The following is a 19,388-nucleotide window of genomic DNA, read 5'->3' as shown; positions in this document are numbered from 1 at the left end:
TATTAGTCCCAAAGTATCGTAAAAGGGGGGGGGGGTTGAATACGATACCTACAATCTTTTCGATTCGTTTACAAGTTCTTCGTTAAAAGTACGGAATCAAATAAGACACAAAACAATTCGAGGAAGATATTGTTTTATTAATATAATCCTTGAGGTTGCAACAATCTAATCAATAAATTGATTAGCTACAATAAATTCATCAGCATAACAATATGTTTACAAGCTTAATAAATGAGGGGCTTTGATGGAGCTCTCGTAAACTGAATTGTGTTGCTGAAGAAGATGACTGATAATGAATTACATTCATTCAGCTTCTGTTGTAGACTTCCAAATTCAGTGGACATGTGGTATGTTTGTGTTCACACATTCCATTTAACTTTTCTGCAATTAAAATCAATGAATACAACTCTCATATGGCGACCAGGGCAAGCTTCTATACTGACCAGTGTCTCTGTAGAGCTCTATGGCGACTGCATATGCTCTATGGTGACCAATGAACTTCTATGGCGACCATATGACTTCTATGGCGACCAAGAGAACCTCTATGGTGACCATATATATTCTATGGTGACCAAGAGAATCTCTATGGCGACCATATGAATTTTATGGCGACCAAGAGAACCTCTATGGTGACCAAGTGATCCACTTGAAGTTCTGCGAATCAGCTAAGGCTCTATGGCGACCGCGTAGTGACAGAGGTTTCTTCTGTGGAGACTACAGTCTATGGCGACCACTGGTGCCTTGGAGAATCTCTATGGCGACCAGTTCTGTGGTGACCATAGTCTTTGTACACTTCTATAGCGACCTGGGAGAGGACTGTCCTGACTTAGAATATTCCATTATTCAATATATCAACATTTCCTTCTGAAACTGAATTAAAATTCTTTCTTGAATACTGATGTTTGGTGCACTGGTCTGGTTCACAAACAACTAGCATTGAGAGAATCCTAATATAATGTGTCTTGAGTTTCTGAGGTGATACAAATTGGTGTTTATCCATTGCTTCTTTCACTGAACCCTTGATCTGTAACACTTGAAATCAATTCATGAAACTGATGCTTAAAGTCCCTTGTTGTCTTATTCTTCATGGCAGCTTGAACATGATAATGAACTTCTTCCCATGATTTGTTAGAGGACTTAAAGAGTCAATCACATCATTTGGTTCTTTGTGTTTATCCTATCTTCATCTATAGGGTTCCTGTGCTTCACAGTTTAATATTATTTATCTGTTTATCTGTTTATGTTTTCCACCTCAAGACCCTTACTAGAGAACTTGTGCCCAAGAATGATGCCTTGGCGCATTTTTACAGTGACATTTCTCCTAACTGAAAACCAGATTGGTCTCAATGCACCTTTTCAACACTAACCCAAGATTGTCCAAACATTTATCATAAAAAATTCCAAAGACCGAGAAATCATCCACGAACACTTCTACATTATTTCCAATCATATCAGAGAAGATAGCCATCATGCATCTCTGAAATATGGCTGGTGCACCATTAAGCCCAAAAGAAACTCTCCTAAATGCAAAAGTACTAAAAGGACATGTGAAGGTAGTTTTCTCTTGATTTTCTGGAGCGATACAATTCTGATTATAACCTAAATAGCCATCCAGAAGACAGTAGTACTCATGCCCAGCCAATCTATCAAGCATATGATCAATAAAAGAAAGAGGGAAGTGATCTTTCCTTGTAGCTTTGTTCAACTTTCTGTAATCCATGCAAACTCTCCACCCCATGACTGTTCGAGTAGGAATGAGCTCATTCTTCTCTTTCGCAACCAAAGTGATACCTCTTTTCTTTGGCATACACTGAACTGGGCTCACCCAAGAACTGTCAGAAATGGGATAGATGATCCCTGCATCTAGCCATTTGAGGATTTCCTTCTTCACAACCTCTTTCATAATCGAATTTAGCCTTCTCTGTTTCTCAACAGTAGGCTTGCTTCCTTCCTCTAGCAGAATTTTATGCATGCAATAAGAAGGCCTGATTCCCTTGATATCTGCTATAATCCATCCAATTGCCAATTTGAACTCTCTAAGAATTCTCAAAAGCTTTTCCTCATTATTACCTAAAAGGTCAGATGCAATAATAACAGGAAAAGTAGATGCATCACCTACAAATGTATACCTCAAATATTCAGGCAAAGGCTTAAGCTCAAGAGTAGGAGCTTCCTCAATAGATGTCTTGAGGCACTTTGGAGAACTTTTCAGCTCTTCCAGTCCAAGAGATTCAAATGGAATTTCCGATCTTCGCTTCCAAGAAGAAGCATTCAAATATTGTAACTGTTGGTCACTTTCATCATCTTCACTATCAGAATCCCCCAATAAGGCTTTCTCTAAGGCTTCTAATTTTAGCACATGATCCAATTCTGAAGTAACCACAAATTCGACCAATTCCACCTTAAAGCATTCCTCTTTATAGTAGGGAATTTCATGGTATTAAAAATATTGAAGGTGACATCCTGATCTTGAACTCTCATAGTGAGCTCACCCTTCTGCACATCAATTAAGGTTTGGCCAGTAGCCAATAAAGGTCTTCCCAAAATGATGGGAATCTTCTTATCTTCCTCGAAATCAAGAATAACAAAGTCAACATGAAAGATGAGTTTGTCCACTTTGACCAATACATCTTCCACAATGCCTCGTGGATATGTAATAGAGTGATCATCCAACTGCAAGGACATATATGCAGACTTTGGATCAGGTAGACCCAACTTCTTGAAGAGAGATAAAGACATAGATTGATTCTAGCTCCCAAGTCAAATAAGCATTTGTCGAATGACACTTTTCTAATGGTGCAAGGAATAGTGAAGCTTCCAGGATCTTTAAGCTTCATAGGCAACTTTTGTTGCAACATAGCACTGCATTCCTCCGTGAGAGCAACAGTCTCTAAGTCATCGAGCTTCATTTTCCGAGAAAGAATACCTTTCATGAACTTCGCATAACTAGGCATTTGTTCAAGAGCTTCAGCGAAAGGTATGTTGATATGAAGTTTCTTGAAAACTTTCAAGAACTTAGAAAATTACTTATCCAGCTTTTGGTTCTGCAGCCTCTTAGGAAAATGGGGTGGAGGATAGACCTGTTTATCCCCTGTATTACCCTCAGGAGGAGTGATGACAACATCTGTCTTCCTTGGTTCCACTTCTTCTTCCTTCGGCTCCTCTTCTTCAGCCACAACTTCAAATTCTGGAACTTTAGATTTTTCAGGATTCGTAACCTTTCCAGATCTCAATGTAATTGCCTTAACCTGCTCCTTAGCTTCCCTCTTTCCTGGCACTTCTGTATCACTAGGTAGTGTACCCGGTTTATGATTCAGCAAGGCATTAGAAATCTGCCCAATTTGATTCTCCAAGGCCTTGATAGAAACTGCTTGGCTCTTGCATATGAGCCTCAACTCCTCCAATTCATATTTTTCATTAGCTTGAGGCAGCTGCTGAAATTGGAGTTGTTGCCTTGGTGCATATTGCGGTTTTTGAAAACCAGGAGGGTTATACTGCTTCGCTGTGTATGGCTGATATGGTTGTTGCACCATATTCTGATTGTTGCTCCAGCTGAAGTTAGGATGATTGCTATTGTTGGGATGATAAGTGGCTAGAGCTTGTTGTGACCTCTGAAAGTTGCTCACAAACTGAGTTGATTCACTAGAAATAACACACTGCTCAGTCTTATGTGCTCCCGCACAAAGCTCACAAACAGTAGTGATCTGATTAACTCCATAATTAGCCAAAGAATCCACTTTCATCGTCAAAGCTTAAAGTTGAGCAGTTATAGCAGTAGCTGTATCCACTTCCAGAATTCCTGCTACCTTGACTTACAACATTCTCTGCGTTGGATTCTGGTATTCATTAGCTGTCATCAGCTTAATCAACTCATAAGCTTCATTATAGTTTTTGGCCCATAAGGTTCGACCTGACGCTGCATCGAGCATAGGTCTAGACTGTGCACCCAAATCATTGTAGAAACAATTTATGATCATCTAATCAGACATGCCATGGCGTGGGCACTTCCTAAGCATCTCCTTGTAGCGATCCTAAGCCTCACACAAAGATTCTCCAGATTGATGCGCAAACTGAGTAAGAGCATTCCTCATTGCATTCGTCTTTACCATAGGAAGAACTTAGTGAGAAACTTTTAGCAAGATCCTCCCATTTAGTGATAGAACCTGCTGGTAGAGAATATAACCAGCAATTAGCCTTACCCATCAGAGAGAATGGGAAAAGTCTCAGCTTAATAGCATCTTCAGACACACCATTGAACTTGAAAGTGTCGCATATCTCGATGAAATCCCTGATGTGCATGTTGGGATCTTCTATAGGAGAACCCCCAAACTGAACTGAATTCTGTATCATCTGAATCGTGCTCGACTTGATCTCAAAGGTGTTAGCCGAGATGGCAGGTCTGATAATGCTGGACTGAATATCATTAATCTTAGGCTAAGAATAGTCCATCAAAGCCTTCAGATTTTCCATCTTGATCTCCTATCACAACTAGTGCTTCTTTTTCAACTTTCTCTTCTTCCTCAAAAACTTCCTGCTCTACCACAACTTCTTCCTCGGCTTGATCCAGAGTTTTCTTACGAGACCGAGAACGTGTAAGTATACATGCTCGCTAGAGTACCTGAAACACGACAAGGAAAAATGTAAGTAACAATGTCCGAGTCAATGAACTTTAACGATCACTGATGACAAACACATAAACTAAAAATTAACACCGAGTCCCCGGCAGTGGTGCCAAAAACTTGTTAGGACGAAAACACGTGCTAATAATACACGCAAGTATACGCGTTCGCAAGTAATATAGAATTAATTCTAGTTCGTTCCCATAGAGACTCTTTTGGTTAACTTAAGATTTATGCGCTTATGCAACAATGATATGGTTATTATTCAATGCTAAGAAAAATAACAAATTGTGTTTCGTTATAATTAAGATATTAACTAACATGCAAATAACTAAGAGAATAAAGGATGATTTATTATATGAGACAAGCATGGGATTCGAACTTCATTAAATACTTCATTCAAAGTCCTTTTGTTCTTAATCTTAGCATGCAATGGTGGTGACAACTAATCAGATAACATGAAACTGATAAACGCCAACTTTCGTTGCACGAATAACATACTACTAGACATCCACAAAAGAGATAGAAGCTGAATAAACACCAAGTATATTGAGACCCGAAGATTGTTCATCTTTCACGGGTTTACACTTTCGGCATGTCAATAGCTGGTATCCGACATGTAGATAGGTGGGGTGTTTTCGGCATGTCTATAGCCGATATCCGGCAAGTAGATAGCTGTGATTTCGCTTCTCCAATCTCAGTTTATGTGATTGGTGTTTCTGAACATTGGGCTAACAATGGTTTTTATGTGATATGGTCAATTGCGATGTTGCTATTTTCGGAGATGTTGATTTGGATCGCTTCGGATGTCTTTGATTTCATTTTTAATTTCAAGAATTTTTAAATTCTATGTGTTAAACAATCAGGAAATAATCATCTAATTGTTTTTAGTATGATATTTATTTTACCACCATGTTGTATCGACAGTTGGGGGTTTGTCCCGACTGTATTATATTCAAGTTAATGAAAGTTTTCTGCATTTGGCAAAAAAAAACTTGAAAAAACAAGAAATAAAAATTATTTTTAAATCACGGTCTAAAATTAACTTAAAGAGATGTATAGAAAAATGTGTGTGTATATATATATGGTGACAATTCATGGAGGGCCCCATTAGATAAAAGTCCGTAGAGAATTATTATTTAAAAATATATATAAATACATATTTATTTCATTTTTCATCATATATCGTTACAATACCAAAGTAAACTCACACTTATTCAAAATTATTTCACAGTATAGTCAAATTTAAAATAATGTTTTTTTTTCAAATTATAATTGTTAAACATTTTATTATATTTAAAAATAATTATTATTCTATATTAGCAATAAATTTAATGAAATTCTATAATAAAATCAAGGGCTATCTACGGTTCTCTATATAATAGAGTTCTCTTAAAGAAAGGCCTATATATATTGTGAATTTAAAATTTTCAATACTTTAAATTATTTACTTTGTCCTTTGTAAAATTGATTTGAAAATTAAAAGATGAAATCATCATCTTTATTTGTCTGTAACTATATTTATCGAATGTGTAGGGACATCTTGAACAAAAGGAGTGAAGTACGACTATGAAAATCGAGTGAACGGCCGTGTAAAATGCTCCACTATCTTGAGCACATAATAGATCAATAATGGAGGCATTGAAGGCTCTCTTAAAGACAAAACTAGGAAATTAGTGTATACATTTTCAGGTCCATGTCATGCAAATGATAGTGAAGATGTAGAAGTGTTTGATGAGCTACATAAAATATGGTAGTTTTGGGTAAGAAAGTTGATAATTTGCAAAGATTCAACAAATGCCATGAATCTCATTCTAAATGACCTCACTCATGGTGTATGGTTACACGAGTCGAATATGTGGGAATACAATATTTCAGAGCAGCAAATGTGTCTCAGTTATGTCCCAGGATTTATAAACTTTAATGTGAACTCACTAGAAAAAGCGAGCATCAAAATGATGACAAATTTTTGAGCTTAATTTAGGCACAAGTGTCACTAATACTTTGATCATGGGGTTCAAAGGGCTGACTAGGGTTTTGATACGAATAAGACGGTTTCATTTTTATTTTTCCCGAGGCTTTTTGTGTTTCATAGTTTCAAAATTTTAATTATCTTGTAATTCAAGATCAATTAACTATTTAATACTCATTTAAGTTCAAGAAAGAAGCCATTATTCGTGTATATATGTATGAAGCGTTTAGTTTCTCTAGACAGTTATAGAGTATGCACATGAATAGTCCCGATACACTCAAAAGATACCATTCAAACATACATTTATCATAATATTGCATTCAGTCGATTATGCATCAGGAAGCAATAATTTTCTTCCTCGCTCCTTAAAGCCTTTTTTGATTCTCTACTCGCCCATATTATATATATGGGTGTTCTCTCAATTATCTCATGCCTTCTAATTTTGTTATCTTCATTCATCTTCATAATTATATCCTTTTTCTCTCTCTTTTTCCAAGGAAATGGAGCATGTTAGGTTGGTTCCAGATGAAGGCTTAGGTTGATTCCAGATGAAGGCTTAGTTAAAAATTAACATCCACACTCTTATGCTAAAAACCTCCTCCCAAAAGGTAAACTCAATTATGTAGGCGTGATCATCCGTGATGATAGAGGGCTACAATTTATGGAGATCTTCGGGGGCAATGAAAGATTTTACTGTCGATCAAGCAGTATTCTGGGGAGAAAATTCCTATATCATTCAAGTATGTAGAATGGGTCACTACGGCATACACCTAGAAATTTCAAACAGAGAAGTTTATGACGCCCTCAACCTTCAAGAATATGTCTTCTCTCTTCATGCTCTTGGGAAAGCCTTACTTCAAATCACACTACAAGAAATTTGCAATCAGACAATGGATGACAGACGGTTAAAAAAAACCGTCTCCTAAAAAATCATACCACGGTGAATTGATTTTGTAAAATAAACAGTTGCGTGAGTTTCAGAACAAACAATTGTTATCCATCTTTTTTTAAACTGTTGTACATGTTATATCCTCTCATCGAGTCAGATAACAGTTTTTAAATGTAGTGTTGTTGTAAATCTTTAATACAACGATTATAAACCGTTGTTACTATGTTAACGTGTAGGGACTTAAGACAACAGTTTTTGATATTATATTGTATAATTCAGACAACAGTTTTTCAGAAAGGTTACCTTCCAAACCATCAAATAACGGAATGAAAACAATTGTATGAAGAATTTTAGTGGGCACCATGAATTGAGGTGGCGCCACGTGATAGGTGGTAAAACTTTCACAAGGATCATTGATGTTGCGAAAAGAGATCCCTTTATTGAAATGAGATGAGATATCGACCTGGGATGAAAAACTAGCTGATATTCTTACACAACGGTTTTATGTTAAAATAAAAGTGTTGTCTAAGTTGATCTCATACAAGCTCTTAGATATTACGTTATGTAATTCAGACAATAGTTTTTAAAAGGGTTGTCTTCTAAACCATCAAACAACAAAATGAAAATAGTTGCCTGAGAAAGTTCAATGGGCACCACGTATTGAGGTGGCACCACGTGATAGGTGATAAACCTTTTACAAGGATTGCTGAGGTGGCAAAAAGAGAGCCCTTAATTGAAATGAGATTAGATATTAGCCGTTAGATTGAAAAAAGCTAATATGTTTACACAACAGTTTTATAATAAAAAAAAGCATTGTCTTAGTTGATCTTGTACATGATATTTTAATACAAACCATTGTCTATACGTCTCATTCTAGAACCTTCTAGAAACTTTATTTCTCACACAATGGTGTTTCAAGGAAACCATTGTAGAAGTATTACTCGATAAAATGAGATTCCCGATTAACAAGATAAGTTTATTAAATAATTTTTTCGACGATCCCACCATATGAATGTTAATATATCAATTTTGGTCATATGAAAAATTATAAAAAAATTCAAATTCATCTTGCATGTCAGCACTAGAAAAATCAAGTAAAAGTACCACTTCCGACAACGAGACTCGTTCCCGATCTCCAAGATAAATTTTTAAAATGATTTTTTCGACGATCCAACCACTCGGATATTAAGATATATCAATTTTTTCATATGAAAAAATTAATTAAAAAATGCAAATTCATCTTGCATGTTAGGAATAGAAGAACCTAGTAAAAGTACTATTCCCACAACGAGACCTGTTTCCCAATTTACAAGATAAATTTTGAAAATGATTTTTCGACGATCCAACCGTACGGATGTTAAAATATATTGATTTTAGTCATGTGAAAAAATTATTAAAAAATTTCAAATTCATCTTGCATGTCAGGAATTGAAAAATCTAGTTAAAATACAACTCTCAACAATGAGATTCATTACCGATTTAGAAGATAAATTTTTTAAATTATTTTTCTGAAGATCCAACCATACGGATATTAAGATATATCAATTTTAGTCATGTAAAACAATTATTAAAAATTTTCAAATTCATCTTTCATGTTAGGAATAGAAAATCTAGTAAAAGTGCAACTCCCAACAACGAGACTCATTCTCGATTTACAAGATAAATTTTAAAATGATTTTTTTGACGATCCAACCGTACAGATGTTAAGAGCAATGATTTCACCTCGTTCTACGATCACCGGGAGAAGTATAGTCGGAGGTTCTAACGATTGTGATCGTGAGGCTGCTAATAGACGGGCAATAGAAGAGTTAAGGTAATCTATGAAAAATTAAAAAATGATGTTTCAACAATATACAGAGGTTAGTAGTACTAGGGACAACAAACATAGAGTTGAATATTTTACCTCAACACGTATAATGTATCTGGTCATAGCAGCAATCAGCATCCTAACGATTACAAGATTCAGGCAGATATTTCGTAATTCTATGGGAAGTCAGGAATTGAAGATTTCATAGACTGGATTTTGAAGCTTTAGCACTTCTTTGAGTTTACAGAGGTTGATAAATATAGACAGGTAAAACTAGTGGCTTGTAAACTAAAAAGTATCGTTGTTGTTTGGAGGGAGAAGTTGCGGGAGACGTAAAGGAAAATAACCAATTCAGTCTTGGAGGCTGATGAAGCGATTGATGTTTGAGAGGATTTTATCGGAGGGTTATGAATATAAGATGCATATGGAACTTAGGCAAGATGATGCTACAGTTTAACGTTACGAACTTGTTAGGACGAAAACACGCGCTAATAATACACGCAAGTATACGCGTTCGCAAGTAATATAGAATAAATTATAGTTCGTTCCTACAGAGACTCTTTTGGTTAACTTAAGATTTATGCGCTTATGCAATAATGATATAGTTATTATTCAATGCTAGGATGAATAACAAATTGGGTTTTGTTATAACTAAGATATTAACGAACATGCAAATAACTAAGAGAATAAAGGATGATTTATTATATGAGATAAACATGGGATTCTAACTTCATTAAATACTTCATTCAAAGTCCTTTTGTTCTTAACCTTAGCAAGCAATGGTGGTGACAACTAATCAGACACAAAATTGATAAACGACAACTTTCGTTGCACGAATAACATACTACCAAACATCCACAAAAGAGATAGAAGCTAAATAGACACCAAGTATGTTGAGACCCTATATATCTATAAAATTCGACAATACAAAGGTTTAATGCGCAAGTTATCTATCATAATTATATAGGGAAAGTAAGATGGTTAAAATTACCTACAAATCATGCATGACAAATACATGAACCTATGCTAGCATGGCAAGTTCTAAACCTCTAAATTCACTGTCGCTTCATTAGAGATTAACACGCTATCTTATATGTTCGCGACGCACATAAGACGAATAAGCACAACCAATACTAGGATATCATACAATCACCACACACCAAGATATCGAAACAAGATTTACTATTGAAATTCATAAATAAATTCGTTAGAACCCCACGATAACGCTTAGTTCATAACCGAACTCATCATAACCGTGGGTTCCGATGAAAGCATTGTATAATAAACTAGGTCTTTATAAAAATGAATAATAAAAAAAGTACGTAATTTAGAGTTAGGTTCAACAAATAAGATACGAGCATCCAAGATTACAACTTAGAACAAATATTCACAAGAACAAAAATAGATCTTCTTCGCCTTCGTTGAATTATGCTATGGGTTTTGTCGTTGTCTTCTCCTTCAGCTCTGTTATGAGAAACATCTTTAAGTTGTGATTATATAGCAGCCCAAACAGATTGGAAGCCCAGAAAATCAGTTCTATACTTGAAACAAGATTTTTACATCCCGACACGGCGCGACCGCGCGCTTCATCAGTGCGGGCACGCTGTCTTTCTGTATCTTCGGCACGACCATGTGCTACTACAGCGTGGGCGCACTGACCTTCTAGAAAAACTCCTTTTGCTTGTTTTCTGGCTGGTTTGAGATGGCGATCCACGAGCAAACATCTATGACACCTTCTTACACTAAATTAGCACCAAAGCAATGCTAAATCAGCTGGATCCTTTATTTATGCCTGAAATGCAAAACACTACAAGAACATATCAAAAACACAAATAACTTGAGTATAAAACATCAATTCGAAGCTTTACGAAGTGTTATAAGTGGAAATAATTTCCACTTAACAGAACTCGATGATGTTGGAAATGTGTTTGATATTTGTCCTCAACCAAAATAGTGTAGCTTGTTAGGTGTGAAAAATATAATAGAGCTTGGTTGTGGAAATAATATAAATTATTTTGAACACCTTGAAGGATATGAGAAAATGAATTTTGAAAATTTTGTGTCTACAAATTTTGGGGAAGGTGATATGACAGAAGAAGATAAGATCGGGGGATGTTGAAGAACATGTCAAAGAAATACTTGATGATGCCTACAAAGATGAGAATAATAGTAATGACGAACATCGTGATGAAAGAGTACAAAAAGTGTTCTTGGATGATTATAACTTGATGAACAATTTATAACATCAGAGCTTAACTCAACCATTGTGTAAGGTGAGTACCCAAACTTTTGAGATTGTGGTAGATTATGAAAATTATCCGAACTTTAATATAATGTGCATGGTTCATGAAATTAAATTTCTTGCACAACCTTATGTAGCACCATTTAATGTTCATTAGGATTGTCTGTTGATTGACTTGTACACAAGAGAAAATTGTGTGATCGACATTGCTAGTTTAAAGTACAAGGATGTTTCTATTTTTTATAATTTTAATATGGGTGCACGTGAATTAGTATTGGGTGGACCTTCTCCGTTCGATATGAACTAATATCACAACAGTCAAGATGAAATAGTTAGATTTATAAATAATGGTGGAAACTATGTTTTGTATCCGTTGGAAGAATATCTTAAAGTGATCATGTGATAAAGTTATATTTCTAACCCATAAATTTTCAGATGTCGAGTCTAAATTTGTGTTTGCGATGGTTGATCATGATTTGTTTAGGTTTATTCTTGTGATAAATTCATGTCTAAAAGTTATTTCAGAAGAGAATGTAAACTACAAGATACCAATATAAAATTTTCCTATAAAGATATCACTATGGAGAGATAAGCAAGAGAGTTATGATGTTCTGGTTTTAGATGAGATCTCGAGGTCAAGTTTTTCAAAAGTGGAGGAGACTGATGTAGGACATGAAGCCCATGATTTTGAAGAGAAACTCGAAAAGAAAAGGTCTATAAGAAGGGACGGAGGACAACAACATCGTCATGCTTATGGGCTACATGATCATGCCAAAATAGAAAAGGTTTTTAGTAGGCAAGGGAGGATAACGACATGATCATGCTGACAAGCTGCATGATCATGCCAAAATAAGAAAAAAAAATCCAGTAGTCGAGCACCTAATATGTGATTCTAGTGCATGAGCAAGCTTGAAACTACATGATCATGCTATTTATATTAAATATTTTATTTTATTTAGGATTTGTTTTTATTTCAATTTAGGGTTTTATATCCCTATATAAACAATGATATGATGTAACATTTAGAATCTTTGATAGAATAAAAACCCTAAGAGTTTTCTCTTATTTTTCTTTTGGATTCAAGAATTCTTCTTCTTGGATTCGAGATTTTTCTTGTGGATTCAAGGTATTTAGGGATTTCTCGTTTGAGAGTCCTTGCAAGGATTATCGCTTGCTTCTTGTTGTGCAAGACATGCATGTATAATAATAAGACTAAGTCACATTGACAACCCTAAGATTAAGTTGTTTGATAATCAATTTTGTATTATGTATTGTATTTCTTAAGTCTGGAAAATGTTTAGAAGATTATACTGGAGGATTTTTCTATGAACAGATTCAAGTTAAGGAATAAACTCTGGAAGAAGATCAAGCCATGATCATGCCTCAGAGAAAAGTGTAGAAGCATGGAGTTGAATAAAGCTGTTCAATGAAAAATTTTCTAAGTCAAGATATCGACAAGTCACAGATCAAGTTATATCGCAAAGTCATTTGAGAAGTTACTCGAGAAGTCCAGAATGACTTATCGAGAAGTCTAAAATGACTTATAGAGAAGTCTTAGAGATATCGACAAGTCAAATGAAGATGTAGAGAACTGGAGATATCAACAAGTCATTTCTGCATGTAGAGAACTCAGAGATATTGAAAAGTCAAATGAAGATGTAAAGAATTGGAGATATCGACAAGTCAATTCTCATATAGAGATCTCAGAGATATCGACAAGTCAAAATGTGTATATAGAGATCTCAGAGATATCGAAAAGTCATTTTTACATGTAGAGATCTTAGACATATCGACAAGTCATTTCACATGCAAGGATCTTGAGACCTTGAAAAGTCAAGTATACCTAGAGAGAACCCAGAGATCTCGATAAGTCATTATACTTATCGAGATATCACTTCTCTATAGAACAAACTAGAGATATCGACATACTTCTAAAATAGAGAATGCAGATAATTTCAAGATTCAAGATTATCAGTCAACAAATGATCTATTCACTATATTGAAAAGTCTGCAAAGTAGCTGGAAGAAGACAAGATTAAGGGCCAAGATTAACTGGACAAAGGGTGGTCACATACCCGCAAGATTCTACACAAATTTGCTAAGCTAAAAATGGAAATAGAAAAAGGTTGCTTTAAAAAGTAGTTTAGTACATTTTAGTGCAAGTTTTGTAAACACATGTTGCTTGTCTATAAAGCATGCACAGGTCCTTAGTTCACATGTAACAAACAGATTTAGATTTTCTTGTATTCTCTCAAGATAGAAGTCGAGTTCTTATTTTCTTAATAATATAGAATTTGTAGAAAGACCAATTTAATTAATACAAATTAAGTGAGTTTTAAAAATACTGTGCTTGTTGATTATTTCTGTAAACATAATATCTCTGCAAACTCTAAACTGCTTTGTTCACCTAAAATCCAAACAAGTTTAAAAAGGCTAAGAATCCAAGAAACAAATTCACCCCCCTGTGTTGCATTCAATATCTAACAAGTGGGATCAGAGCAAAATCTGAAAGCAAACAGATGAATATCTTAAAAGAATGAGTGCACAAAAGATAAGTAGTATCAAGACACCAGCCTTTGATAAAATCAACTATACACTTTGGAAGAAAAAGATGATGGTGATCATAAGGATGTCCAATCCCATGTACATCCATATTCTCAAAAATGACCCTTTATCCCCATTGAAAAGGTTGATGAATCTATTGATGGAGACATGGTCATTCCAGCTCACTTTACCCTTAAAGACCCCACAAAATACATAGAGCCTGAAAAGGAAAAGGTTTATCTGGACAGTGGCTTGCAACTAATACTGATAGAGTTACTTGAAAATGTTATGTAAAATAATATTCTCAACTGTGATACAGCCAAATAGATTTGGGAAACGATTGAAATTCGGTCTGAGGGTACAGAGGAAGTAAGATTTAATCAAAGGAGAATACTGGTGTCTCAGTATGAGGGTTTCATGGCCAAGCCTAAAGAAGGAATTACTGAAGTTTTTGAAAGATTCAACAAATTTTTAAATGACTTGCAACTTTATAATAAATATTATGAATCTGAGGAGGTTAACCTAAAGTTCCTGCTAGCTTTTCCTGACCATCTTGAACATAAAATATCAGCTATTAGAGAAGGAAGAGACTTGAGCGGAATGACACTGGAAGTCTTGTATGGGATCTTGAAAACATATGAGCTTGAAATTTTACAAAGAAAGTCATTAAAGAAAAACCAAGGACACATGGTTGATGGATCCAGTTCCTTAATGGTCAATGATAGTGAAGTAAGTGAAGATGAATAAGATGCTCAAATTCCAGTCATTCATGCTATGGAAGAAAAGAACAAGGGACCCCAGAAACAAGTTATTTTGGAGCTATTTGAAGATGAATACTACACCCTTGATGAGCTAGATGAGATGGATCAATCAATGGCTTATTTGGATAGAAAATTCTCTATCATCGGGATTAAAAAGCCAAGGTTTTTCAAGAATAAGGGACAATCCTCAAATAACAACAACTGGAAACCAAAAACTCAGTTTAACTTATCTAGCAACACTACTAGAAAAAGTAAAATTTAAACGCCTCTTACACATCGGTGGCTTTTAGAGCCTATAAAAAAGGTGTTTCAGACAGCGGTTTTAATCCACCGATGTCTTTTGTTAATATAAACAACGGTTTTTTAGCCCAACTGATATTGTAAGTTTGTTCAGCGCGCCTCCCCCATTTCCCCCTTGGCCAAATATTTCATTCCCTCTTAAAAATCCTGGGCCTTTTCCTTTGATTTTTTTTTAAGTATACAAATCTCCCCTTTTCCTAATTTCAACTTCACACTAAAATTCAAAATCACATGTACATATCTAAACTTATAAAACAAAATATCAAAAACACTCATCACTCTTGATTGCTCTCTCTCTCTCTCTCTCTCTCTCTCTCTCTCTCTCTCTCTCTCTTTCTCTCTCTCTACTCTCTTGACTGAAGAACCCGACTCAACTCCATCTCTACTCTCTATGCTCTTTGTGCTCGACTCTCTCCCCTCTCTCGATCTAATACATCCCTCCCCAAACTCTGCTCAACTCCGCTCTCTTTTCTTCGGAGGTTGAAAGTTTTAAAAGGTCAGAATCAGAGTTTATTTAAAGCTTAAATCAAAGTTTAAAGCTTCAGGAGGTCAAATCCTGAATTGGGTAACTTTTAAACTCTAACTTTTAATTTAGGGGGTTTAACTTGAAACCCTAATTTTTTAATCAATTAATTTTAATTCGTTTAAATAGTGGATTTAGAACCATATTTTTTTTAATTAATTGAGTACTTGTTTAAGTTGAGCAGTTTTTTGTTTTTTGTTTTTTAATAAGTTGAGTAATTGTTTGAATTTTTTATTTGTTTTTTTAATTGTTTAAATTTATGCTAACTTTTCTTTAAGTATATTGTATATCGTCTTGTAACTTAATGATTATGTGTTATATGTACTATCATTTGTGTATATGCAATCAAAATTTAACTCCAAGTAGCAATTTATAGTTCCCAATTTATGTGCTTGAGCATGTTTTACCCAGTTGCGCGCAACTTGATATGGTCAAATTACTGTATACTATGATGTCTGTAATGAACTCTACCCTCCTTGGCTTATGAAAATTTTATTATGTTTTCTTATTTTTAACAGTTAAGTATTGAGAAACAATGGAATGAGTTTCTTGACTACAATGAGCAGATAGAGTTCATATTCCATGTATGTACAATTATATTTTTATTTCTATAATCGGCATTCATATTCTATAATTCTAAATCTGATAATTTTTTCCTTTGATTTCTCTAAATTTCGGTATTAAAATAGATGTTCCATTCTATTGTAGGATGATGCAAAGAGACTCGATAGAAATGCTAAGAATAAATTCACTGCATGAGTCACATGAAGGCAGGAAGCAGAAACTATTGTTAGAAATTTAACATCTTTGAAAACTGATGTTATACGTCTTCTTTAACATAAGTTCAAAACCGATGTTAAATGGGGGGTCTTTAACATCACCCATGAAGACATCAGATTTTTTTGTTCATAGACATCGGTTTTTAGCCGATGTCTATTCTACTTTTTCTAGTAGTGCAAAGGTGGCTACGATACTGGATCAATTGACAAATCAAAAATAAGGTGCTTTAACTGTGATGAGTTGGGCCACTTTGCAACTGAGTGTAGGAAGTCAAAGAAAGTGAGGAAGGATAAAGCCTATCTGGAATTAGAAGCAAAGTATGAAGCTCTCTTGAAGAAACATCAGGGAAAGGCTTACATAGATGAATGCAAGAGTTGGGATGATACTGATGAAAATGATGATAATAAAGGATTTGTAAATTATGTATTCATGGCTCTTGAGCAAGGAGAATCATCATCATCAAAATTAGAGGTACCAACTCTAACTACCAATGATTTAAATACAAGCCAATATAAAGAAATTATTGAAAATATGAGTGTAGATATGTTTCATATCCATACAAGAATGGTGGCAGCTAATGAGGAAGTTAGTAGAATGTTAAAGACAAATGAGAAGCTTGAGATTGAAAAGCAAGAACTGGAGCTACAGCTTGTTGCGCTTGAAACAGTCAAGCAAGAAAATGAATATCTGAAAAACAAGCTCAAGTGTGCAAGTGAAATTGAAGCTGTGTTGAGGGAAAAATTGGAGAAGAATGAGGTGAAATTGAAGTCTTTCAGAAATGCATCTCTGTTGGTTGGACAATACCATGAAAAGAACAAACCATGTGCTAATATATCTATTGGTTTGGACTATGATGCTTTGAACAATAACAAGAAAAAATAAAGGTGACAAAGGTAAGGTAATTGCAGATCAAGATGTCCCAGTTATGCTGAGAAAAGTTGACGCACCTTTGTTCAAGGCATGTGAGGTTAATTTCAGTGAAGTTGAGTTGGTCATCAAGCAAGAACTTGCAGATAAAGACAATGAAAAATAAATACAGAAACAACTCCAACCACTAATATTGAGAAGAAGCCTGTGGTCAATCAAGTTTCTAAGACATCAATCAAGGAAATCAAGACTAAGAATGCAGGAAAGAAAAAGAAGAACATGAATAAGAAAATTGGAGTGAACAAGAGCAACAACTTTGCATTTACTGCAGATGCTCCCAGGAAAAAATGTCACAAGTGTGGCGCAACCAATAACCTAACTCACTTTTATAAAAAAGGTTGTTAGTGAGCCAAAAGTGGGAGCATGCAAATACAATGAAGCAAAGGCTGAAGATTCTTATTCCTTTTGTGACAAATTTGATTGCTTCATTGCAATATTAAAGTGATGACAAGATGTCATAAACTGGGAGTAGATCTCAAAGAGGTTAACCTTGGATCTACAGCTAAAAAGGAAAATGCAAATCAATTATTGAACACTATTCTTTCTGAATTATCAAATTCTACTCCTGCAACTTCTGTTAATAAAAATAAAGTACCTTACACTGCTAGGGTAGCTAAACATACTTGATCCTTATTGTGTGCAGGAAAAAATGAAGAGAGTCATATGGATCATTGACAGTGGATGCTCCAAACATATGACAGGTGATAAAGCCCTGCTATCACAATTTGAGGAGATGGATGGACCATTGGTGACGTTTTAAGAAAATAACAAAGAATTCAAAATGGGATATGGCAAGTTAATTTCAGGGAATGTTGTCATTGAAGATGTAGCACTGGTAGCTGGTCTTGAGGTCAATCTCCTAAGTGTTGGTCAATTCACAAACAAAGGATTCAATATTTCATTTGACAAAGGAGACTGCTCATTTATCAGCAAAAAGACTAATGAAGTTGCTTTGAAATGAGAAAGGAGAGGAAGCTTGTTTGTTGCAGTTCTATACTCAGTAAATAAGGATGGTATATATTGCTTCTATACCAAGGCATCTATTGAGCAAAGTAAACTGTGGCACAAGAAAATCTCTCTCCTGAATTACAAAGCAATTAATATCTTGGTGAGAGACATGCCAGATCTGGAATTTGCTCAAGATGAAGTTTGCAAAGCTTTTCAAAAAGGCAAAATGAAAAGGTCCAGTCATAAAAGCAAAACTGTAAATTCCATAAGTGCACCACTGCAACTTATTAACATGGACATGTTTGGACCGGTCAATGTCTTATCTATTTCTAGAAAGACATATGCACTTGTGATGGTGGATACTACTCAAGGTACACATGGGTAGAGTCTATGCATTTAAAGGATGAAACTCCACACATCATTACTGAACACTTTAAGAAGATTGAGAAGCAGGCTGAAGACCAAAATTGTGTGAAAAGATTGAGGAGTGAGAATGGCACATAATTCAGGAATACAATTTTAAAGGAAATCTGCAAAGACATGGGTATTGTTCAAGAGTTCTCAGCTGCAAGGACACCTCAGCAAAATGGGGTAGTTAAAAGGAAGAATAGAATTCTAATTGAGGCTGCTAGAACAATGCTGTAAGATGCAAATTTTCCAACAAGTTTTTGGGAAGAAGCTGTCAATATTGCATGCTACACTCAAAACAGATATCTCATCAACAAAAATCTTGGCAAGTCACGTTACTCAATTTTTTCAATAAGGAAGCCTACTGTCAAGCATCTACATGTGTTTGGAAGCAAATGCTTTATGCTAAAAGACAACTTTGAATATGTGGGAAAGTTTGACTCTAAAGTTTTTGAAACAATTTTTATGGGATATCATTGGAGAGAACTTCCTACAAAGTTTATGTGCTTGAACAAAACAAAATTATGGAAATCACATACGTGACTTTTGATGATAACAAGTGTCCAGGCTCAGAATGCCTTGCTGAGAATGAAGCTGAAGCCCTTAAATTTGAAAACCTAAACATTCATAGTGATTCTGAAGATGAAGTTGAGATCAACACAAGTAAT

General features: G+C 35.0%; 1 non-coding gene across 1 annotated transcript; it reads left to right on the top strand.

The window, feature by feature from the left end:
- Window positions 1-3,987: 3,987 nt before the first annotated feature.
- On the top strand, window positions 3,988-4,094 carry LOC141709745 (small nucleolar RNA R71). Its single transcript, XR_012570308.1, has one exon. It is a non-coding gene; the product is annotated as a small nucleolar RNA R71 (small nucleolar RNA).
- The last annotated feature ends 15,294 nt before the right edge of the window (window positions 4,095-19,388 follow it).

Source organism: Apium graveolens, chromosome 2 (assembly GCF_009905375.1).
Source record: "Apium graveolens cultivar Ventura chromosome 2, ASM990537v1, whole genome shotgun sequence".
In the NCBI taxonomy this organism is placed as follows: Eukaryota; Viridiplantae; Streptophyta; class Magnoliopsida; order Apiales; family Apiaceae; genus Apium; species Apium graveolens.
Note: the sequence above shows the minus strand (reverse complement) of the source record. Positions and strands in the feature narration are given on the sequence as shown.